This window comes from Nipponia nippon, unplaced genomic scaffold (genome assembly GCF_047370975.1).
Source record: "Nipponia nippon isolate SJK-2023a ecotype South Korea unplaced genomic scaffold, ASM4737097v1 scaffold_7, whole genome shotgun sequence".
Lineage (NCBI taxonomy): Eukaryota > Metazoa > Chordata > Aves > Pelecaniformes > Threskiornithidae > Nipponia > Nipponia nippon.
In genome coordinates, this window is record NW_028262391.1 from 46,101,278 (window position 1) to 46,126,341 (window position 25,064).

The following is a 25,064-nucleotide window of genomic DNA, read 5'->3' on the forward strand; positions in this document are numbered from 1 at the left end:
GGCAGGTAGATCACTAGCTCAGTATCTGCCTTCATTTGTAGATGAAAAGCCCCTTCCTCTCTGACAAAACCACCACAAACTTGTGTTGAATGCCGTGGGGTCCCAGTGTGGCTGCCAAGATGCAGAGGCTTCATCTGTCCGTGGTGTGACTCCCTGCCTCCTCCCGGTTATTCTTCAGCATGTGTTTGTTTGAAGGGTTTTGTTTTCTGAAAAAGAACATGCGCAAATATAAACAAGTTTCAGAAACTCAGAGGCTGACACAAAATGGAGTTCCCATCTGACCAGCCTTACCCACAACTGTTTCCCACTACCTGTTATTTAGATACTTTGGAACGGATTATTGAGAAAGAGAGGAGAAGATTTAATTGCTATTTTGCAATTTTTAATGAATAAATGCCATTTCTGTTCGTCTTCTATTTACTTTCACAATGTAAGGCAGAGTTCTAATGCCAAGAATGAATTTCATTACCAGCAGAAAAAAAGACGCTTCATTAATACTGAACTGTTATTGCTGGCATATGTGCTGGTTGGCTAATGTCTGTGATTATCAGTAGAAATACTCACAGCTTTTCAGACACAAGAGGAAGGCTGCCATTTCAGAAGTAACTAATTCTCATGGATGCTTCAGTTTCTGTAATTTTGATGTAGGCACTCGAAGAAAAGTTAATTTTTGGAGCACCGAGGTTTGGAATTTTCCATAATTCAGGTCCTCACTGATCTAGGCAAGGGACTAAAACTAAACTCATGGCTTCTAGTCATTTTCCAAATTTCCATTTTTCCAAAAACTAGTCATTTTCCAGATGAGAAGGGGTGGAGGATCAAGATACCCTCTTGGGGCATATCTGCACTAAGGACATTACGTCCATAATTCAATATACCTGAAAAATTAGATTGGAATAAAATCAAAGATTCTGAATCCCAAGACTGAAAGGTGGTCATGTTCCTGTCTGAAACATTTGGAATAGTAATTCTCTCCAATGTGAGCTATCTTTGCCTTGAAAACCGGGAGTTAAGTTCTGCTTGAAAGAAGCAAAATAAGGAAAATGCTAAGGAATATTTTAATGTTTCTTTTTCCAATATAGAAATGTGGAAATGGTTGAAGATCAAAATGATTTGATAACTAAGAGAAGACCACAATGAATTTTTGACAAAAATCTTTGTCTCTTTTTTGGCTGTTTTTATCAAACAAAAAATTTCTAAACACTGGAAAATTATGACGGGGAGTATTTCATAGTAAAATGTTAACTAACACTATGAAGTGTCTCATAGAGGAAGGTCACTACACATTGATATATACACAGGTACATTGATAAATACACATAGAAGTATTTAAGCATACACTGGCTTGGCTGCATTAACTGAATCGCTGTAATCTCTCTGTAAATGCTCCTAGATCCATGTATACCAACTTAGCAAAACCTGGCAATAATCTGATATAAGCTAAGCAATTAAATCTGAGGGTGTTTTTATAGGGATTTGCACAGAAGTACCTGTTTATATGCTGGTTTTAATTAAAACAGTGCAATTAAATGGGCAGGCCGGTTTTGTGGTTTTGGAAATACAAGTATATCTAAGTTGACTGGTGTACACCAACCCCTTTTCTGTTATTAACTTACCAGTATATAAAGGCAGCAGCATTTGGACCCCAGTTTTGAACACCACCACTTGGAGCATTACATCCTCCATTTTTGTCTTCTTGCAAAATTCAGAATTGGATCTGAGTTGGCATTTATTTAGCCTTCTGTATTCAGTAAAAGAACAAAGCATCATTATCATGCCCGTGAGTGTTTGTAATGACAGTCCTTGTCCTAAAAACCTGAACAACCGCCTTTGCTTTAAAGTTCAGGTAGCGATGTAATCTAGGTTTCAATTTCAAGACCAGCTCTTGCAATAAAACTTAGCCCTTTGTATTATAGAATCATGACTAATTTTCCTTGACCCTTTTTCCCATTGTATTGTCCTACTGTGTGCAAATGTTTTATACAACTCTTTTACTCTTACTGTGGATGTATGACGCAGCTTGGCTATCTGATGCTATTCTCCCTAATAATTTTTCATACATGATTTAACTTACAAAAAAAAATCACATTGCCACCGATCTGTCTTTCCAGTTGTTCATATACCTGTTCCTTTTTATTTTTTGATTATTAATAATCACACTAGTTTCAGGTTTATTACTGGAATTCAGATTTCACTTCAGTGATATTTCTTTACCACCTGCCCTTTAAATATCACTTACTTCTCCACAATAGTTTTCCTGCATAGTAGCTGATTCCAGTCAATTGTCTTTTAAGTTCTAATTCCTTGAATGTCTGGCTTTTTAAGAATCGAATGTCCTCGTGCTTGTGCTGTGCCATTTGAAAATACTTCAGATATATCCCTCATCTGATTGTATCAGATTAACTACAGTCATACACATCCAGCTATCTTCAGTCCGCACTTTGGCTAGCATACGGCTAAGTATGGAGAACCTTTAGCGCCTGCCTTCCGTTCCCCGGGCAGCGCCCTGTTTCCACATTCAGCTGCCCCAAGCGTGCACCTCTCTCGCCCTGTCCCCCCACATCCTTCTGGGGGCTTCCAGCCACCTCACGTGGCTGTTGGGTCCTTCAGGTAGGCGCAGGGGATATTGTGCATGTCCGCTCTATTAATATTTTTTTCCTTACATCTTGACCTCTAACTGGTTTAATTTTACCCTTTTACTTAAGGGTTTATTTTAAACCCTTTTGGCTAATGATTCCTGGGTTTTGATGGAATAGGGGTTCTAGGAAGTACATATCCTCAGTCAGTGAGGATGCAAATGAGGGCAGCATGACTCCTTATGCTCTCCGACTTTCAGGAAAACCACCTCAAAACTAAAAAACATTGAAAAGAGGAAGTCCAGAGGTTAGTAACAGAAAAAGTACTGACAACTAGTATGTAGCTTTAGCCAATTGACAGAGGAAAAGGAACAGAGAATATGCACCTTTAGTAAACTAAATGGCCCAGCTGAGCCATTTTATGATTTAACAGCATTACACTTTTACTGAAGTGCAGGGACTGAAGAACATCAGTTACTCTCTTCCTTACACTGGCAGGTTCTTTAGACAGCTTCAGCTGGTGTTTTTCCTCTGGTCACATACACGCTGAGGCACACTAGGTGTACCAGGATGAAAGCAAAGTGTCTGAGTCTTAAGTAATGCCATTGATGTCTAATGACCGCAAAATCTAGTCTGCTTTCATCTAAAAGCACAACAGAAATACAGCAGTCAACATGATTTAGAAGAGTATGTTAATTTTAGCAATGCTTATCAGAAATTAAGAGGGATTCACGTATGGGAGGAATCAGATTCTCTACAACACCAAGAATTCCTCAGTCCTTTCAGAGCCAAGATGCTGAGCTGCACACAACAGTGACCTTACATTACAGCAAACCCCACAGTGCTGTTGAGATGGGCGGCGGAGGGAATAAAGGGCAGAGGTATTTCGTTTCCAGCACTGACAAAAGACACTGGTGTTTTATGCAGCCTTTAATTTTAACATATAACAGCATGAAACAGGTATATTTTTGCCCCTCTCTATTGTTCCACATTAATATTTCAAGAAAAAATCTATTGTTTTCTCACATAAACATCAACAAAGCAATAAACAAGTATTTTACATAGGCTGCGTAATTGCATATCACTAAAAATGATTATACTTGACTGACTTCTCCATGTAAATCTTTCATAACAGGGTCAGACCTGCAACTAGAATAAATCCATACTGAACCCATAAAGGATTTGTATCACTTGTGGTCTATAGACCAATTGTGCCTTGGATTTTCCCATGTGCAGTTTGCTCAGAACTTGAAAAACATGTGCAGACATTGCTATGTATGGAAAAGATGACAACAGATTATTAAAATAAGCCAGATAACATGACATTATTATTACTAAATATTCTTAATGTGAGGTACGGTTACAGTCTCTGATTCAACAAGGCACAGGAGTGCTGCCTTTGGCTGTAGGACTTCTTTGAGCTCACACGCTTGAGAAATTCTTGGCTGAATTAGGGCTCAGTGCTACACGCTTTTGTAAACTATTATTAGTGAAGCCTTTCTATTAAAACTTCTACTAGGGGTTAATGGGCAAAACTCACTACACTATTAGCTTTCTGTGCCACACAGCTTATTTTTAATTGAAAAACATAAGTTTCATTTTCTAATCACATTTGTTCCTTTACCTGCTTTTTCCTATGAAGAAAGCATATTTAATTATAATCTGAAGTCCACAGGAGGCTGCAGTTCACCTCATCGGATTGCACCAGTCCTCTTTCTTTGAGCAATCACAGCACCCAGATGCCAAGCTGTTAAAATAGTTTTCTAGCTATAGCATCTGCCTCCAGATTGATCAAGCAGTTGTGTCGGAGTCAGTTAGGTGGTTAAAGGGATAATGGACTGTCTGTGCTGTCTGGCCTTCCTGAATGCCAATTTCTTTTGACTTGCATTTCACAGTAATTTATGCATCTTTACCAATTGTTCAGAAGGCTTTGCTGCAGTCCACCTCGCCTCATTGCAGTTTGCAGCAAGAAACAGAGGCTCCAAACCCATCGTGTTCAGGACCGGACGGTGTCTATGCCTAAGAACGTGGGTTACTTTATTTTTTTGATAGATTCCCTGTTTAAATAATAGTAGCACCAGTTGTCTGCTGCACAGTCACAACAGACCCTTTATAATCATGCTGTCAGACATTTTCTCGTGATTCTGGGCCACGGCAATTTAGTTACCTTTCTAAAATGAATATTTCAATGTTTGTAGCTCTGAATAACATACAGACTGGAATAAAAAAAAATGCAGCCCCTTCTTCCCCCCAGCTCCTTTTTATAGTTTTAGCTCTAGGAAGAATATGAATTAAATGTTAGGTACTAGAAGCTGAGATTTTTTTCCTCTAACTCACCAGTATTGGGGACGGAATAAATATGATGAATTTATTGCATGTGAGGCAAGGGTTCTGATTTTTATCTTCTCTCTGCATGAAACCAATCTTCTCTGAAAGGATATTTGAATTGAAGAAATAGAGGACAAATATAAATATGGATGGAGGTTAAAACTCTCGGTATAGGTGTGAAGTCATAAACCATTTGACCAAAAAAAATCATTATGTTGTTTCTGCTGCCAGCTTGCTGAGCCGATACACCAAAATTCCTTGAAAGATAAAGGGAACGGTATGTGAAACAGTGAAAAATTCAGAAAAATGACATTCATGTAGTGCTAATTTTATTGCATTCTTTTGTAGTGAAGTCACTCTTCAGTGCTTTCATTTTTCCCTCCCAGATTTACGGATAAAAGGACTATTCTCAGACAAAGAAAAATGCTGTGAGAGTACATGTTGTACTTCTGGTTCCACAAGATGTACACACGTACGTGTTTTCAAGGATCACATTGGCTTAATAGTAACAAAGCCTTAGGGGCTTATAGAATGCACATCCTATTTATTCTGAGGTTAAACATTTTCCTATCAAGCTGCAGATAATGGTTAATATACTGCAGTAAGTGCAATCTCATTATACATTCCTGTGATTTCAATTATTAACATGCTAATATTTTCTATTAATTTTTAAATATTCAGGGTTTGAATGTAAATCATTGTATGCTTCTGAATAGATTTTTTATATTAATTATTGAACCTTTGTTACTGTAGCAGTATTTTATTATACGTAGTTCAATCTTTTTTGCTAAAAAAAACCCCAAAAACCACAGATAAGGAAGCTTTGAATTTATACCACCTCTGGATATAACATGCATCCATATGTTCATACACACAGTCTTGTATACATATTGCTGATTTTGTAAATCATAACAAAATTCCTAATTTATATTTATTACCGCTGAACCAGGGACTGACACCAAGATTTGGGTGACCAGTGTGCGCCAGTGTTGTGTGTGTGTGTGAAAGAGACTACTGTTTAGAAACACTTAATGTCTCATTGACTACAGGACCAAGAAAGAGATCAAAATGTGAACATCCAGAGAAAGATAATGACGTGAGAGCAGGAGGGAAAAAAGTCTGAAGTGTAATATCCCAGATCATACTCTTGAAACGTGGAGTGAGTTGAGAGCGGGAAAAGGGCACAGAAGCTCACGGATACGCTAGTTCTGCTAACCTTACCCCTCCCCAGAGCACTCAGGTTTGATTTTGCATGTGGAACTGATTCTAAATATATTTTTTGAATACTAATTAAGGGAATTCATACGGACTATCATAAACTATAGTGGCCTCTTAAATCGATGGAAAGAAAAGATGCCTTCATCTATTGCTAAGATAAATAGATCATAGATCATAGAATGATCATGCTATGCTGTGCTATGCTATGCTATTCTATTCTAAGATAAATGTCTGAAGCGGATGGACTACAGAAAGAGGTTAGATATTTGCCTAAGCACAGACCCATAATTTTTTTAACGGTCACGTTAGAAATAGCCAGAATAAATCCCATATGAAATGTAAAAGGGCACGGGCATGTGCACATGTGTGTGGGATCAGCACCTTTCAGGTGTGACAGGTTCCTTGTGTCATGGACGGGATTGTTATCGTTTGTGATTTGCATGATGTTGCTACAGTAGAAGTCAATCTTTTTTTGTCCTCTTTGGTGTCTTAGCGTGCCCTTTCTGCCTGACTCGTATCACGTTGTCTGGCCCACTGACCATGCCACTCACCTCTCCCTTAAATGCCTTTTTTGCCTTCTCTGCTGTCCTATCGACGTAGTTCCCTTTTGTTCTCCTTCAAATCTTAGCGATTTCTTCTGTGACTATTAATGACTGGGTAAGAAATAGTATTTATATAGTTTTGCTCTGTGGATCTGCTCCAAAAATCTGACTGAAACCAATGTAATTACTTACATGCCTGAAATACAACATACACCTAACAGCTTTTACGAGTGACGCTCTGTCTCTCTTTGCCACCCTTTCCTTTCATTATATGCTTGTCTTCTTTTATATAGCTCTTCAGGAGACATATTTGTGGCATTACATATGCTTGATAGTAATTGCAGCAGTAGTAAGAATAGTAATAATAATGTGGTATTCTAGGTTGTTCATTTTATGCTCATTTAAATTGGCATTTCTATTTAATAAATCCCTGTAAATGAATCTCTGAAAAGCTGTAGTGAGAGTCCTTAAACAAGAATGTTACCTGTCACAAAACCCAAGCAATCAGTGCCATCACAGCATTTTAAGTGAACCCAGTGCCAATCCTCAAAAGTCTTCAGCTTATTGTTGATGCAACTGATGTTTGGATAAAACTCTGTATTGAGCCTCTTTAATTATGCCATAGATGACTTACAATTAATATGTAAATAGAGACATAAAACTAGGCTTACCACATGTAGCTATCTCTACTAGCAATCAGGCTTTACAAATCCCTCCCTTTTGAAAGTCCTTCAAGCTACTTGCTTCACATTTTATTTTCTCTTTGACTTCAGCTACCGAACTGCCAGCAGAATTCCAGGCACACTGTGGCCTCTTTGGAATTCGCACCATTCAAAGGCATGGCAAATCGTGATCCGCTTGGCTAACCAGCAAGACAACATATTGCTGGTTTACTTTTACAAATCTCTCTTCCTTCCACCATATTTTATGTACATAAATATGTAAGTTTATAGATTTGTGTAACCAAATTATTACAGCATTAGTAAGAAAGAAAGATGCATAATAGAGGAAACTTTCTTTAGTCACCAGCCACAGAAACACCTGGCCAGAGCTTGTGTACGTGCCAGGTCAACTGATTCTCATTTTTGCTAGACTTGCACAGCTCTGTAACTGTATATCAGAACTGGTCAGCAGGCAGATTTTCTTTTTCACAGAACAAATAAGCAACCCCAAAGCAAACCCCCAAAAGCCAGAATTTTTGCTGAGCAACTGCAACCAACAAATCTTAAAACTGCAAATCTGTTCTTCACCCAGCTGTAAACTGCAATATTTATATGCCATGGAGATCACGGTGGGCATGGTTAGAACCAATGAAGAGAGTAAATGTCATACTTAATTAATAATGGTGACAGGCGCTCCCTGCTATTGAAAGGGAGACTGCATCCAAACCCTGCACGTTCCCAGCCCTACTCAGCACTGACTCGGAAAGTCAAATGAGCAACTTTATCTGATTGTTGTTGTTATTAGGGATGCAGTAAAAGCAATGAAAAGTAGGAGTCAAAGTGAGAATTTAAATACATGTCTCTATGAAAGCTTCTTGCATCTACAGATGGAAAACTCCTAAAAGAGTAAGCATGGGGGTAGCTGGCATATACAGGAGCTTTAAACATCACTTATTTATTTAGCTGTCGTAGCGATATGCTCAGCTGAGTTGTTTGTCTCTGCTTGGAGCTGGTCTAAATCAGCCTGTCTCAGTCTCAGTATGAATGTTTTTTTCCCCATTCATAGTCCCTGGAATACAGTGCTGGATTTGCAGACCACAATCAGGGTTTGCTAACAACCTTCCCTCTTCACTTGAAGATGCACATCTTGCAACACATTTAAGAATAACCATGGCTTACCTCTCACATTTACATGTTTGAACAATGTTATCAATAAGAAGAAAAAAATGTTTAATGATTTGAAGTACAATATCCAGAAAAGTTTGAAGATTGAGACTTTTCAAATATTTTTGAACATACACATTTCCATCTATCTTTAAACACTTAAGTAATCTCTTGGACTATGCAGTTCTCATTTGAATGACCAGTGTCCTTCAGCTTAACTATGAAAGCAGAAAGGAAAAGAACAGTTAACTCTTGAAAAATCCATGATTCTATGCATTTATGCCATAGTATACATCTGCATTCTCTCGGAGCCTGATCCCAGACTGAAGGTTCAGTGAACGTCCCTGAATAATCCAAACATTAACAGGCTTTCCCAGGCAGCATTACTGTAAGGCTGCTCCCCCACCACCACGATCACCACTGAGTTTGCCGTCATCCTCACGTTTTGTAAGAAAAAAAACATGTATGAAACAGTACGCCGGTCACCCGGAGGTCCTGACCTGCATTCATCAGTTGCTTACAGTTCTCTGATAAGGAGACATCCAGGTGTAAGTCTGCGATGTCCAGGCCCTTTTCCAGCTCTGAAGTGTGATTTCCACAAAACCTTTTTGAAATTCTGGAAATTGTGCAGGAATCGGTCAGGACCAGCTAAAGCAGCAGCAGCAGCAAGAGCCGTCTTTTTCAGGCTCCCTCTAAATGGGATGAGGATGCCGTCATGCTGTTCTCACAACTGTGCCAATGTTTCCTGTGATGTCCCTACCACTCCGGCTTGACTGGGGGACCTGAGGAGTTGCAGACTGACTGCAGCTTCCCCTTGAAAATGTCCTTGTGCGTTCACGCCACAGCCAGCGGCACGAAAGGAAGCCCTGGCAGCGCACAGTCTGCGCCAAACTACGTAGCTTCTTTTTTCTACAGGCTACACAGCAAGTGGTGCAGTGCAAAGGGGTACATTAGGTAGGTGCTTGGCTAGCTATAGTGTCAAAGATAGAGTTTGGCCTTTTTGTTTTAAACTTGGAGAATTATTCCAATAATGATTACATTAATTAAGCTTTTATGGCTTAAGTTCTTAAGTTATGAACTTGTTTCCAACCTGTAGCCCCATAGATCAGAAGGGTTGAATTATTCTAATAACTATGCAGATCCTATCAGTAATTTTCAAAATTTATTACATTTGGAAAGAATCTATTAAAAATACAGATAAAATCGTTCTCATCAATGCCTTTTTATACCAGCACCCTACCGTCTTTCTGCTGCATTAGAAAAATGGATCATTTTTGTGACAAAATGCAAAGCTGAGCTATTGTGCTTCTCGCTGTAAAGATGTTGGGAGGTCTGATGTATGCTGGATTTGAAATATTTATTGTACTGCCAGAGCAATCCAAAACTAAACAGTTTTACAGATAATTATGCCCACTAATTATATGCAAAAGCCATCCATTTTTCCTTCAGTGATACTATACACATATGGATCTTCTGCTAAGAATAATCAAATTTACACACATACATTAAGGAGAGACGGAGCAACAAGCTCCCCTCATCTCCTCCTTTAAAAACTGGACAACTTCTTTTGCAGATCAAGCTGTTATAAAATTAAAGCACTTCTCTGAAATCATAGTACTTTCTATAACATATGTGAGAATGCAGAAAGCAGTTTGGAAAGAGAGAGAAACCTAGAGGGGCTGGAAGAGAGCCAAAACGATAAAGAACAATGAGTGGGCTTGCTGGTCTGTTGATCTTGGATTCTCCCCAAGTATCACTTTTTTCTATGAGCTGCCGTTTTTTTGTTGTTGGGTTTTTTTTCCTCCTTCCCCCCCCACCTCCCCCATCCCTTTTTCCTTCTTACAAGACAAGGACAAGAGAAAGAGAGCAAGGCAGTGCAGTAATTTTAAAAGGAGGATAAATAGGAATGAAAAAAGAGGTGTTTATTAGTACAGGAAATTGGTTTACAGCTTCATAAATTTAAAACAGGCATATCATATTGCACAGATTATGAAGTGTTAGACTGCTCTATTCAGGAAGCTTTGCAATGCAAAATGTACTTATACAAGTGCAGTGTAGATTTAATAGAAAGTTAGGGACTACTTAGATAAGCTGGACATCCACACAGAATCTTAGAACAGTTGGGGTTGAAGGGAGCCTCTGGAGATCACCTAGTCTGGCCTCCCCCCTCAAAGCAGGGTCAGCAAGAGCAGGTTGCTCAGGACTTTGTCCAGTCTCATTTTGAAAGCCTACAAGTCCATGGTGCTGGACACGATGCATTCAAAGATGTTCATGTCATTGGAAGGTTGCTGTCATCTTTGGAAAGTCATGACGGTCGGGGACTAGAAAAAGCAAATGTTATGCCCACCTTCAAAAAAGATGAGGAGGGTCTGAGGAACTGCTGGCCATAAAGCCTCAATTCAATCCCGAGCAAGGCCTCCTGGAAAGCATTTCCAGGCATGTGAAGGACAAGAAGGTGATTGGTATCAGCCATTAGGAATTCACCAGGGCCGAACTGTGGATGACCAACCTGATTGCTTCCTGTAAGGAAATGACTGGCTTTGAGGCTCAGGGTAGAGCAGTGGATGTTTCTTAACCTAGACTTCAGCCAGGTTTTCAGAAGTGTCCTTTAGTATCTTTGTAGCCAAACTCAGAAGGTATGAACTGGCTAGGACAGCTACAAGGGTGAAAGCTGACTGCACTGCTAGATTCAAAGAGACCCTGGTTCTAAGTGGATGTGTCGGTGGTTCCAAGTCCAACTACCAACCAGTTATAAGTGATGTATGCTGGAGGCTGATACTGGGGCTGATACTCTTTTACTATCTGTCTGAGCAACCTGGGCAAGGGCATGGAATACATCCTCAGCAAGCTCACGGGTAACACCAAATTGGATGGATCCGTTTATATGCTACCCTGGAGAGCAGAGCTGTCATTCAGAGAGGTGTTACCAGGGTGGGGAGTTGACAAAAATACAAGTAAGCAAAAGCATAATTCTGAGCTTGGAACAGAACAATCAATGATAGAGGCAAGGGGCTGACTAGCTAGAAAGCAGCTCTGCAGAAAAGGAATTGTGGTCCTGGTGGACAAAGGGGTGACCATGAGTCAGCATTGCATCGTTGCGGTAGCAACAGCTGACCGCGTATGGGGCTGCGATTAGGAGCACAGTGCTGCTGCTAAGAACGTAGCCAGGGAGGTGGTTATGCTTCTGTACTCAGTACTGATGAAGCATCACTGGGAGAACTGTGTTCACTCTCGCACCCCATGGACAAGAGTGAGAACACTGCAGCAAGTCTAGGAGAAAGCTACAACATGGTTTGGGAACTGGGGTACCTGACATTTAAGGACACGCTGAAGGGAAGTAGTTTGTTCACTGTGGAGAAGAGATGGCTAAGGGTGGATCTAACTGCTGCCTTCAGCTCCCTAAAGGAGTTCCCCCCTAAAGGGGAACTATAGAGAAGATGGATCTATATTCTTCCCAAAACGTACAGCAAAAGGGCAAGAAGCAACAGATACCAGATACAGCAAGAGAAATTCCATAGATTTGAGGAAAGTTTCCCCACAGTGCAGGTGGTTAAAGCAGTAGACCAGATTGTCCAGAGAGACTGTGGAATAACTATCCTCGATGATGCTTGGATCTGACCGGACAACGCCCTGATCTAACATTCAAGTTGACCCTGCTCTGATGCATCATACGGAGTTTTACTATCTGGCATGCTGGTTGTCTCCCTTGGCATTTTGAAGAGATGAAAAATTATGCTCTGGAGGACTTGCCAGCTAAATTCTTCGCCTGCAGTTTTGCTGCATTATATATCTCTAATTTTTATGCATCCAACTTTTGACTTTATTTTTTTCATCCTTCCGAAATATGGAAGTTATATTAAAGTGTCTCTAAAGCCCCGTGGATTTAACAAAAGTTATGCTGATTAATGGAGACAATTACTTCTCTACTAAAGAGTTACAGAAATGAACTAAAAAGAGATTATTTTACTTTAATTTTTTAGTTCTCCTTTCACTTAATACACATGCTTCTTCTATGATAGGAGCTAAAACAATGAACAAGGCAAAAGAAAGACATATTGCAGAGTACTTCATCAGGGAAATATATTTCAAGTTCCCTCATGGCTTAGGCTTTACGTTCAGTTTATGCAGTTGAGTACCTTTGCCTTTTCAAACATGGAGACTTACGCATGACATCTAATGATACTAAGACTAAATGAATACTCCTATATTTTTGGTTTTTTGTAAACCAGATAGCTGACTAATTCTCAAAAGGCAATCTTCTTTGCTGTGTCTGCAGGGTAAGGTTGGAGAGACTGTTCAGAAATGATAATCAGACTGGGCTTCTCCACAAAGGGAATGGCTGCTAATCTCAGGTACATATTTAGTCCCCTACCACATGTCTGAGTAATTCACTAACAGCAGCGTATTAATCTTCATTTCACTCTTGTGAAACAGGGAGCTACTGTTATCTCCATTTCACAAGCAGAAACCAAGTCAGAGGAAATGCTAAAACAATATGGCAAGAACAAAAAACCTGAGTAGCAGCCTCATCATTTGCAGATGACTTTCTCATGTTTCAGTATCTTTTTGTAGGTTTTTAGCTGGACCATCGTCTCAGCCAGAAGGGTAATCCTTATGTTTCTAGTGCATGAATAATGTACCTTTTAATAACATTATAAAAGTATTAGTGCAGCTTTAATCTTATTCCCATTTCAATCATAACTATTTTTTGGCATGGTAAAACACTCCCTCAAAACGCTGTCAGAGAAGCTTAACTTTGCAGTACAGTTCAAAAAAAGCAATTAGCTACTTATTATTTAATGGACGACTATCAGTGACCTGTGAGAATTACAAACCAGATCAGTATCAGCAGTAAGCATAATAAGTTTGTAACTTCCAGCCAGTGAAAAGGGAGATACTGCCATTTTCCATGATGAAGTATCTTCTACTTCATGACTGCAATCAGGTATATAAATACAACATCGCTGGGTTTTACAATGCAAATTTAGTCATCTCTACGTAGCGTGTTCAGTGTAAATGTCCTCAAATGCATAAAATGAAGCACAGTGAACAACAAATATGCACAATTTGTTACACAGAGCATGGAAGGGGTGTTTGCTCAGACAGACTCTGAGCACCATCTGGGAGACAAGTGTTTAGTTTTGCAACAGATTGCATAATTTTCATGTAGAATCTGGAGAAAAGCTCTAAATGCTTTAATAGATAGTTGATTTAACATGCGTTTAATCTTTGTTTTGTGTTGTCTTATAGGCTATGCATATGTTTTGAATGACAGAAGTAGTCATTAACTTATTACAGTGCTCATCCCTTTGCACAATTTGCTTGCTTTTCTTTTCTTCTCATTTTGTGTGTCTGTGTGCATGCAATATTTCACCTTACAGAGTTCGTTTTCACAGCACATGGTAATTAATCTTAGTAAAAGCCAAGCATCTACTGCATATGCATGCCATTTGATTGATTAGATTAAAAATTTAATGTTACAGTTCATACATTAGTAATATTTCAATATAACATATACCAAGGACTCTACTATCAATAATAAGAATACTTCAAGAACAACACAAATTAACACCTGAAGCATAAAGAATGACCTTGAGAGAATGAAATGCTTTACCTAAAACACACTGCTTAAAAAGCATTTAAACTGAGCACCGTGTTTGCGTGCTAAAAAACTGTAGAAAGCACTGCCCTTCAGAATAGGAAAATTTCCGATACAGAATTTCTCACTTGGAGCATTTTGGAAGAGGCATAATGTTTAGAAACACTGCATTCATTTTTAGGTTTTTTTAGTGGTATCCAACTAACTATATCTGCTACGCAATAGTAAAAAGCTATACGTTAGAACTTTTTTCAATTTTCTTCTTACACAAGTTAATAAAAACATTGGAAGGCATAAACTGAGGATTCACTTTATTAGGACCAGAAACACAGAGAAAGAAATGAAATAAAAATGAGACTATACGTACTGTATAAAAAAGGCATGCTGTATTATGTGACATTGTTATGACAAAATGAAATACCATCCTTCATTTGGATATCTCTTCTTCTATATCCAAAAGCAAAATTACATCAAAATACTTCTGCACTGATTGACTTGTAATGCAATACACTGCAGCATCTTTGAACCTTAAGCAATGATAATGCTTTCAAACCTGCTATAAACTGGGTCAACTGTATGAAGAAATTGTAAAAAATGATGCAGTAATTCAATTTAGCACTGTGTGAAAACTGCACAATAGCAGGATTAAAGGATCTGAAAATGAAGACAAGTGGTTCATTATTAACTCCTTAAATGTTGTTCCTTCTGCTTTTTCTGGAATGTCATTTATTTCTAGCTTAGAATTGTAATTTCTGTGTCATGATACAGTGGATACATTCTATATTGCCTCTCCATACGAGCACATTGAAGTTTCCCCAAAGGCTTAATAAAGTTTATGGAGTAAGTCAGCATTCACTATTAATTTTATCCACATAGGTAACAAAATAAATTAGAAAGAAAAAGCATTATACAATCATATAAAAGCTGTGGCATGTATAAAATGTAGTCAACTTTTTAAAAAAAGGAAAAAAGCAGCTGTTTAAGTGGCCAAAGCAGTATTAAAAAAAAACCCCAAAAACTAATGCTAAAGCTGCAAATGAAAAGTGCATGTGTGCAGAAGAGATACCCCTATTTGTTCCATGTATAATGCAATCATTTAAACAGCTGGCCTCTTTTGTAAGATGGTAATTTTATAGACATCGTTTCTTTATGTGCCTAAAGAGGTCTTTTTTTTCTCTTGGGCTATTGTGTGTTGTATGTGCATGTGAATATGTTTTGGATCAGCATGTGGAACTGCCACGGCCATTCTTTCAGCAGGAAGTCCAGCCTCTGCCCCCTTGTATAACAATAGCACTCCATGCTGGTGATCACCAGAATCCAGGGCTCAATTCAGAGGGAACGTCAAAATGAGTAACAATCGAAGAGAAACCAGCCTGGAATGATTTAAAGAGCTGGGTAAGCCTAAAGATAAAAAAAATAAAAAATAAAAAAAATTGTGCTCCAGGGGAGCAATTGTACTTTTGTGTATGAATCTATAAAAAAACGTCCTCTGAATTCTTTACTTTGAGAGCTTAGATAGCTTCAATTAAATTCAGTCTGGACCTCTAAAAATAAAGTTGATAATAGACAGAAGTGTGGTCTTACTTCTGCTCTGGAAAATTGTCTTTCTTCCAAACTGTAATGTTCGATAGCACTCATTTTTGAACTTCTCTCATTCTTAATTGGCAGAGGATTGATGCAGAGGATTCTATTTGGCACTTAGTATTTGTGCCTAAATTGCAGGACAGTGTGCTCCAAAATGCATGTTATGGTTCTGGCGACCAGTCATCCAAACCAAGTGATCTGCTGGAGCTCCTCCTCGCCTGCCTGAGGCTTTCTTGCCAGTGGCGGCTAGGCCAGAGTGACGTGCCCTGGGTCTGATTTCAACAAGCCAGGGCTGGTTAACTCTGTTCTGGAAAGCAGTCTTAGGTCCCCCAGTGTACGTGTATGCATGGCACTTTCCACAACTGCAGTTGCTTGGCCATCACGACAAAGAAATTAAAAATTGATGTGGGAGAAAGATCGTAACAATCCAAAATAAAGTAGCAACTTGAGTGATGATCAGCACTGATATTACTAACCAAGGAGTCTGAAGCCTAAATTCAGTGACTGAGCTGCAACATACAATATGTGTTTTAAAGAACTTGCAGTTTCTTTTCCTCTGCTTCCTTATCTCAAATAGTAGTAGTAATTATATGAATTACTACTCCCTTTTGAACTCATGGTTACATGATCCCAGAGCACAGAAGCTACATGATGCCTCATATATTTCTATATCATTTTATTGTGCAGATCTGGTGGTACCCGGATTGCGGCCTGCATCATCTACTTGTTGCAACTTATATCATAATTCATAGTAAAATCATTGGTCAATGAGCTCAGCAGTAATATTAGTGTTGGGGCTGACATTAAGTCAGCACGAGGTGAAAGGGAGTAGCTGCGCATATAGAAAAGCATTCATACAAAGAGACTTCACTCAATGGAACAAAGAGATATCATAAGTGGAAAATATTTTAAATAAATGTGACAGAACAGTTTGTTTTGAGAATAAAGAGAGAGAGAAGGGATATGATCTTCCAACTCTGTAAATGATCATTAAGCAATTCATGCTTTCTCCATCTGTGGTCCAAAACATAAGTTCTTCTCCTTCAGAAGTGATCGTACATTATGATTGTAGATTTACTTTTATCTCTAGGAACAAGGAAGGATGTGCAACTTACCAGTGTCGTTTTTAAAAAAGTGTAAATGTTGAATTATATAACAGAAAATTGACAAAAGGAGTAAGGTAAACTTTAAAATCAGAGTGGGAGAGATTTTTATTTTCCCTATAAGCATAATAATAATGTAGATTATATTTGTGAGATAAATTTAGAAACCCCTCATACTGTCTGTTTTCTCAGGTTTTGCCGTTTTCTCAGCTTGGATGATTACAATGATTTGACCTTTATGTTTGCTTATAGTCAATCTCATGTTTAAGTTACTGGAATTTGCGACTAGAGGTTTCATACTCTGGAAGAGTGCTCTATTTATGGAGGACAAAAATCAATGATCCTGTTGCGCTCAGATTTTTTCAAAAGTTTTTTTGTGTGTGTGTGTTTTTTCTTGATGCACAACTGCAGTTCTGGAACTCCCATAATTTCATAGTGTCTTTATGGTAACTTTCAAGGCATCCTGAAACTCAGTTTCACACTAACAGAATTTAACTGAATTTGTACTTACCAAAATCAGTATACATGGTTAACTTCATGAAACTGAGATTAGCTAAAGCTTGACATACAATGTCTACCAGAGCATCAGATTTCTATCATGACCATGCAACGGGAAAAACTTCCAGATTTCAGGTTCATAGTGTGAAAAGGATCTTTGTGTTAAGTTAGGTATTGGTGCAGGGAGCAGTTCTGGACCATGTGAGCACAGAGGTACATGGGGATTAATTTTGAAAGGTAATCCATGGCCTGATCAGCAAAAGATTAAAATATTTAGAGTAAAATTCAACTGGGGCACAGCAAAATGAGGAATGGAAATTACAGCAATATACCCCCACCTTTTATAGTTTCCTAAACTTATTCATTTACTCACCTTGACCACTGTGTTTGTGAAAGCAAGATGTAGTTTGCGTTTATGCATACCTTGCTGTATATGAATGCTTGTTTCTCAGTAGTAATAATATGCATTTTATGGATATGATCCAATACCTGCTGAAATCAGGACAGAAGTTTGTATTGCTCTCCAGCTTCTTTGAAACAGGTTCAGATCAGGAAAATAAGTGATACGTTCTGTGTTTCTGAGTGAAGTAACATGCGTCAATTAAAAAAACCCTTCTTTTTCATATGGGGCACAATAGCAAAGAAACCGGGTTTTAGAAGTGACATTTCTGTGCTAGAGCTCCTGATAAGTACCTGTGTATGGGAACCATCAGCATAGCCAGCAGAACAAGCCATTATTTGGCTGAATCCCTTGGCAAAGTGATAATTTGTGCAGAAAAGAAAAGCAAGTTTGCTTTCTTGGGGTGAAGGTGGGGTGGACATAATCACAACGTAGGTGAGAGATGACAGCATAACCTTTAACGTGCAGAGGATTAAAGCATGAGGTGGCAAAGAATAAATGTGGACTTCTAAATTTGTTTGGTAAGATAGATGTGCAATTAGAGGAAGCAGAAATTTAAGAGCCAATAAACCCTAAATAGAAGGCAGACCTGTCTGCTGTGATAAGGGAGTCATTTAGGCCCACAACAAGTGTCACTACAGTAATTAGAATATACTGAGAAATCTGATTGGAATTTTTGCAAGATGAGAGCATTGCCAGCTGCTTTTGATACTGACTGATAGCAACAGTAAGAGCCTGACGACACCTGTTCTGAATTCTTTACCAGCAAGAGGGGAAGATGCTTTTCAGTTGGTTTATCCTTTAGCATCTCCCCTTTCTTTTCCAGCCTCTTAAGTCCTTTGTAAACAAATAAACAGCAATGATATTTTAAAGGGTTAGTTGTGCCAGACGTTGCTCAAGCTCGCTTAAGAAGAGGTGCCATATATAAATTGCGTTCTTCATGTGTGAGCTTCCCCTCCGTATGACATTTGCTGTCAAGTTTTGGATTAACTTTGCAAGTTTGCAAAGCAATATTTTCCTATTCTAATGGTTTTCATAAGCACTGGCAAAGGATTTTGCTGTCCTGTCTCTCTCCTCTGGAGTTTCAGCTTGCTTGAAACAAAAAAAAGATTATTTGCAGTAGATCAATATTCCCTGATGTAAACGCATCAGCTCCTATAAGTGAAGCAAGATTTGGCCTGGCCAGTACTCTAACGTTAGATCTCGAAGGATATCTCAGGGGCTGCAGAAATTGTAACGAGGAATCAATACCTAGAACAAATCTCTCACAGGCCTGATGCAGCCTCTCAGAGTATGTTTGTGTCTTTGTATAACTGGAGGTAGTTTTCTGCAAATGAGATGCAAAATGGAGGAATTCAGGAATTCCTGTGGCAGTTTCAGTGCTGGGCAGGACTGTAAGTTTGATCCCAGAGGTAAGATTGCTGTCAGTAATGATCTCCTCCCTGCCTAAATTGCCGTTGGAGGAAATACTCGCCTGTACTCACCCCTCTTAGCTGGTACACGCTGTTTCCTTTTACTGCATGAGCAGAGTCTGTCTGTCACCCTAGCTATGCCTGAATTATAGTTTGGATTAAAGTGAATATACAGTGTTCTGGGGTGAAATGAGCAGTTTCAAATCCTACAAATGCATGCAGAGTATTTTGCTCTCTCCCACACTGTTCTTGGATGTGAACAAGCTGAGCTTTCTTGTGTCCGTTTGATAGCTTTATAAGAAAATGAGTCAGGCTTATGCTGCTGGACCACCACAGCCAGCTTTCTGTCTCCCAGGGCATGAGGGACTATGTAAATATATGCATATATATATCTATATATATCAGGGGCTATTTTTTGTACCACCTTAAATTGAACTGTTCTCAGATGTTTTGCCAGGTTGGAGATCCAGGGCAAGTTGAACGTCTCTGCAGCTGAATGCCGAGTGTGTGTATTTATAAGGCAAGCAGGAATCCTGTTGTATTCATTAATAATCCGAGATGCACAGAAAGGCTGCAAATGGCTTGATATTCATAAAACATATGAAAAGTTCAGATGCTGCATGCTGGGATGTTACAATTCCATTACAGTAAGGGCCTTTTGCCTTTGTTTTGTGAATGACCTTCACATTTATGGAGTCCCTCTTTGTTCTCTTCTCCAAGCTATTGTTCTTGTGTGTTAATTAAAACCCAGACGATTAAGTATACAAAAGTGCGTTCAAGCTTCTGTGCACACCCAGCTGAAAACAGGGCCAAACGACCAGAAACATGCTAGCAGAGATGTGAGCTTTGTCACTGAAGTAGAATGACTGAATGTAAAATCCATTATTGGGAAGCAAAGTGACATTTAAATTATGCTGCTGTTTCTCCTACAGGCTTCTGACAGAGCATTTTCAGAAAGAAAATTAAATGAGTTACAAGGCACTTAAATGCAATGCTTGAAACTGGTATCTTAATGTGTTTGATTCTTAAATGAAATGTTAGCCCTGTGTATCTCTATGATTTTACCATGAATGTGACATGTAAAACTGACACTACATCTCCTCAGATCTTCAGTGCACTACCTTGCATCCTCTAAACGTTGGCCTTGTGCCATTTCTGTTGAACCCACACAATAGAATTAGTCATGTGGAGAGGGGAACAGCTGGCAAGAACAAAAAAAAAAAGGCATGAGCAGCCAACTTAGCAACAGGTAAAAGACAGCAATGAATCACAGGCAAGTGCAAAACTATCAGGGGAAAAAAAGCCAGTAATAAAGGTGATTCAACTGTAATGTCAGGCTCTCTCGAGGAAGTGATCTGCAGATGGATAGAGAAGTGGAGAAGAAATGGCTTCAGACAGGTGAAGGCTAATTTTTGATGTTGAAAAGAAAGCTTTATCCTTCTTGTCTGAGGCCCCAGTTTTAAAAAGGTATTTATCTATGGGGTTAACTTCATCAGCTCTACTAACTGCACTCCAGTGAGAGATAAGAAGATAATTAAAATTACCACCATGCTTAATCAACTTGCCAGCATTGGGATACTCTTGAATTGGGGCACAATTAAATTAAGCTTAACTTCTTCCAAATATATGCAAGAAGTAGACATCTGGCAAAGTCTAGCTGAAAAGGCACAGAGCTGCATTATGACAATCTCCAAGGAAATGGAAAGTGAAAGGGTATGAGAGAGCAAGACTTCTGCCAAGTCCTTTCATCCTTGTTTTGCACTGCAGACTACCAGTAACAAAACATACTAGTGATTGCACCAATTTATTGCTAAATCACTAAACTAGTAATTTCACTCATTTACGCATATATACATACATACATATGAAAGCCTATGCATGTACCCTAATGTACATTATTTTATATGTTTCAGTAAGCATCTCTAACTGTTGTGTTTCACAACAATTTGTAACTGCAATTAAGAGGCCTGAAAATGAAATAAAAGGAAGTCGACTAATCGACCTAATCAGAGACAAGATCAAGGCCTTGAAATCTATAGCTCCATGAAAGGGAGTCTTTGGATATTTGCTGAATCTAAGGATATTACTAATCGGCAGTTACAGTTCTGTCCATCTATAAGGGGCATCAAAGAATTAATTTTTACAATATGCCCAGAAGGTAATAGCAGAATCCCTGTTAATTTTATTGAATCAGAAAGTTGAGAAGACCTGCTAAAGCCACAGCCAGAACTAGTCACAGCCAGATGATACCTTGCAAATTCCTGATTCCTAATCTCTGGGCATCTGCTAAAAGCTCGCTGAAGATGGAAAGGCTTCCATTCAGATTGGCTCTGATAAAAATAGCGTGACTGGCAGTTGTGCTCTCACACACTGAAAAGTCAGAATGCTTTAAAAATAATTCAGAGAGGACGTAAATAATTATCATTTCTTATTTTTCTCTACAGTAGGATCCTTGAAGAACCTTTTCAAACGTGAAACCCGCATTTCAGAAGTGCTTTAAAGAGTACGGTCACTCACCAAGAGCTGAAACGTAGGACCACCAAGCGCTTTCTATTTTAAATGGTATTTATCTTTATCTTGCAAAGGCATCAGCCCATTCCTTTTACTTAACTATGTGAAGAAAGGTAGTAATTCTCTTTTTTTTCCCCCCCAAACTGTACAAGTAATAAGTTCATTAGCTATGTTTTTTGCTTTTCTGTGCTTCTTTATGTAAGTTGCCCTTTCATACATGGGGGGAAGGTTGTAAAAGTACTGATGGAGGTTAAAGAAATGACTTGTTAATTTATTCCTTATTGAGATACCATTTGAACGCTTTGGAATTCTACTAAGTCTCCTGAATTCCCAGGTCTTCCTATATGGCTTGTTCTAGCCTGGCTACAACACCTCAGCAGTAGAATATAACTGGAGAGCTCTACTTTCAGGGGATCATCTTCCTTTTTCAACAGGTCCTTCCTCTTGCTGGGATCTGATTGTTGATCTTGCCTTTGTTTTCCATTTTACATATAAAATACAAGATTTTACAAAATAGTTCAGTGTATCAGATGTTAGTTTTCAGCCCAAACGTGTGATATCTTCAAATATGGCAGCAGTCAGTCCCTTCTCAAGTCATTCATTTAATACTCAATTCCAAAAGCAAATTAAAAGGGGAATTTATACCTAAATTCTTGTCTGCACTCCTGAATGAAATGTGTCAGAACCCACTTGTGTTAACTAGACTCCCATGCCATGCTTAATCCAATAGTTTATACTATAGTCTTTTGTTTTCCTACTGTTAAACACTTCCATGACAGCCAAGCATCAGTTCAGCAGGCGATAAATCTTACTCTGCTCTTCATCGGTCTCCCTGGGTGGGCAGCTGTTTGGCAGGCTGACAGAGGCAGGACGGCTTCTGCCAGAGCCTGGTTCAGGTAACTGCTGCAGTTCCCGTATCTCAGCCCCTGCACACGACCTCTGGAGGTGCCTAAGCGTGGAATGCAGACAGCTCCCGCCAGCTGGGATGGAAAATTTTGAACCAATGAGGGATATAAAATGAGGCTCTTGACATATATGCATGATGAAGTTTGTATATGGATGCAAAACCAGCAGCATTTGACACGCAGGGTCTCTACAGACCTGACACCATCCCTGGAGGTATTCAAAAGACATGCAGACGTGGTGTTTGGGGACATGGTTTAGTGGTGGACTTGGCAGTTAGGTGTTTGGACTTGATCTTAAAGGTCTTTTCCAACCTAAACGATTCTCTGATTCTATGACACAACACACTCGGAAAGCATGAGTTGATTTTAATTTCTTTAAATGTTGGAAAAGAAAGAATATTATTGAACACCTTCGGTTGAGTCTGGCAGTTAATTTAAATAGAAGAAAACACCAACATCAAAAAATCCTAGACCATAAAAAAGCCACCAGTTGTCCTGGCAAGTGTATCAAGTATCACTGGCAAACAAAACACTGAAACACTCTCCGTGTTTTTGTAAGGGGAGACAGAGAAATTCAACTCCTGAAGCTCCTACTCAGGCAGAATTTGCTGCTAATGCCAGTTCCTACACCAGATCTCATCAGGCTTGATTTGAAGGAAATTTTAGGCTCAAAGCCATAAAGTTCAGTATTAGAAAGGTAACTCCAGCAGGGAAAAAAAAAAGCAAAAATCAAATTGTCATCTGAAATGTTACTCTTTCAGTCATGAACACATTCTTCTGAAAAGTTAAACAAGTGACTAGCAAGTTATCAAAGCTGTCCATGCTGGACTACCTCCCCACAGAAAGAAATGGATGCTTTCATTAATAGTAATCCCAGAAAACCATTCTGACATTCTCATTTTTATTTTCTTCCATTGGCAATCAAAGAACTGTGCTTGTGAGGGAAAGAACATTCTAATATCCCCATCATCTTTTCCCCTTTCCTTTCAAACGGAAAAGAGTACATCTCTTCATTTCTCTGTTGTGTTCAGCTACTCTTTTACAACAGTGGGTTGTGAAACCAGAACTCCCACTGCCATAGGATCAGAGAGAGGCTTAAGATTTTAGAGGTGGTTCTGAAGTCCTGAGAAATCCTTCAAAAGCTGTATGCTTTTAGCCGTGCTGAATTGCTGCTGTCTTCAGATCTAATCTTTCCAGCAGTTGATTTTCCCTTTATCCTGTGTGACCAGACTTCTCCCATAGGAGAAATTATGGTTCCAGCTTCCTAAAATTCTGTAATTCTTATTCCCACAGTGGCACAAAAATGGGTCACACTTTGAATCCTGTTTACACTAGCTTCACAAACTTATTCATTGCTTTTATCATGCAGATGGTTGTATGTAAGAAAACATATTTGCTAGATGTAAATTTTAGCTGCGTGGGGTCTCTGTCTCTATGTAATATCTAGCCTAATGTCACCACAGGACAACATTTATGTTTTCATTTAAAAATAAAGTAAGCAGATGGGACTTCTCTCATCCATAGAGTAGTAAATTAAAAACAAAAGTAACAATTTTTTTAATGTTGTACTCTGCTGGGATGAGAGTTTGGCATTATGACATCTGGTCTAATTCGAGTATTCCAGTAGCTGCTGTACAGCATTTACTAAAACACTGAAACGAAGCCTGCTAATATTATTTTTGCATAATCCCTGTGAACATGCGCATAGAAAGTCTGTGCTTACCCACCTCTTTGCAAAATAAAAAAGCCCAGTACAAACTTAGTTACTTTCATGGCATATGTCAAGTAATAATCACTATAGTTGAAATGCTATCATACAAAGTCCATTTGAGATTACGTGTCCATCAAGACAATGGGAAACAGAAGAAGAAAAGAGATACCAGTCTCCCAACTTGTAGCTTTGAAAATTTCTTCCTAAATTAACATCTTTTTCTCAGTAGTATTTAGAACTCAAATTTTCTGTGAATCTTCCAACCATTAGGGCAAGTTATTGAGATTCCACTGAATATTCAAAATGTTTCTTCAATAGGTAGAGACCTTATGGTGCCAAGAAACTATCAATAGTAACTTAATTTTTGTCCTTTAATTATAAACTATTAAAACTTGTCATCTTTAAGCAGACACAAAGCATGACTAGTAAATGATTTAAATAATTTTCAAGAGTTCAATGTAACATGCCACAGATATGCCATAAAATTGAAAAACCTCTTCTATCTAAATATAAAATCCACATAAACACGCCAAATAGATAAACGGGCAGACTGCAGTTCCCAGGAAATAATGCCTTTTGCTCTACTACGGAATAAAAAAAGTTCTCATTTGTAAGTCATTTACTCTGATCTGGTCAAAAAATTACCTGCTGGAAACTGTTGCAGTTGGTAGTTGGTCTCAGACCAAATATGAGTAAGAAAATCAAGGCAGGCTTCTCGTTGAGAGGTAAGGCAATCTGGCAGATACATTACGAGATAACTTTGAAGACTGAGCCCCATTCCTTGCTTGACTGCTGGCTGAGCTGATGGCAAGTCACAGCTGTGCTATTTCCATAAAATGCCTAAGATTCTA

General features: G+C 38.8%; 1 long non-coding RNA gene across 1 annotated transcript; it reads right to left on the reverse strand.

Moving 5' to 3' along the window:
* On the reverse strand, nucleotides 1-25,064 carry LOC148051054 (uncharacterized). Its single transcript, XR_015700759.1, has 3 exons — nucleotides 24,859-25,064; nucleotides 1,617-1,741; nucleotides 1-206 (listed from the first exon to the last, which is right to left on the reverse strand). It is a non-coding gene; the product is annotated as an uncharacterized LOC148051054 (long non-coding RNA).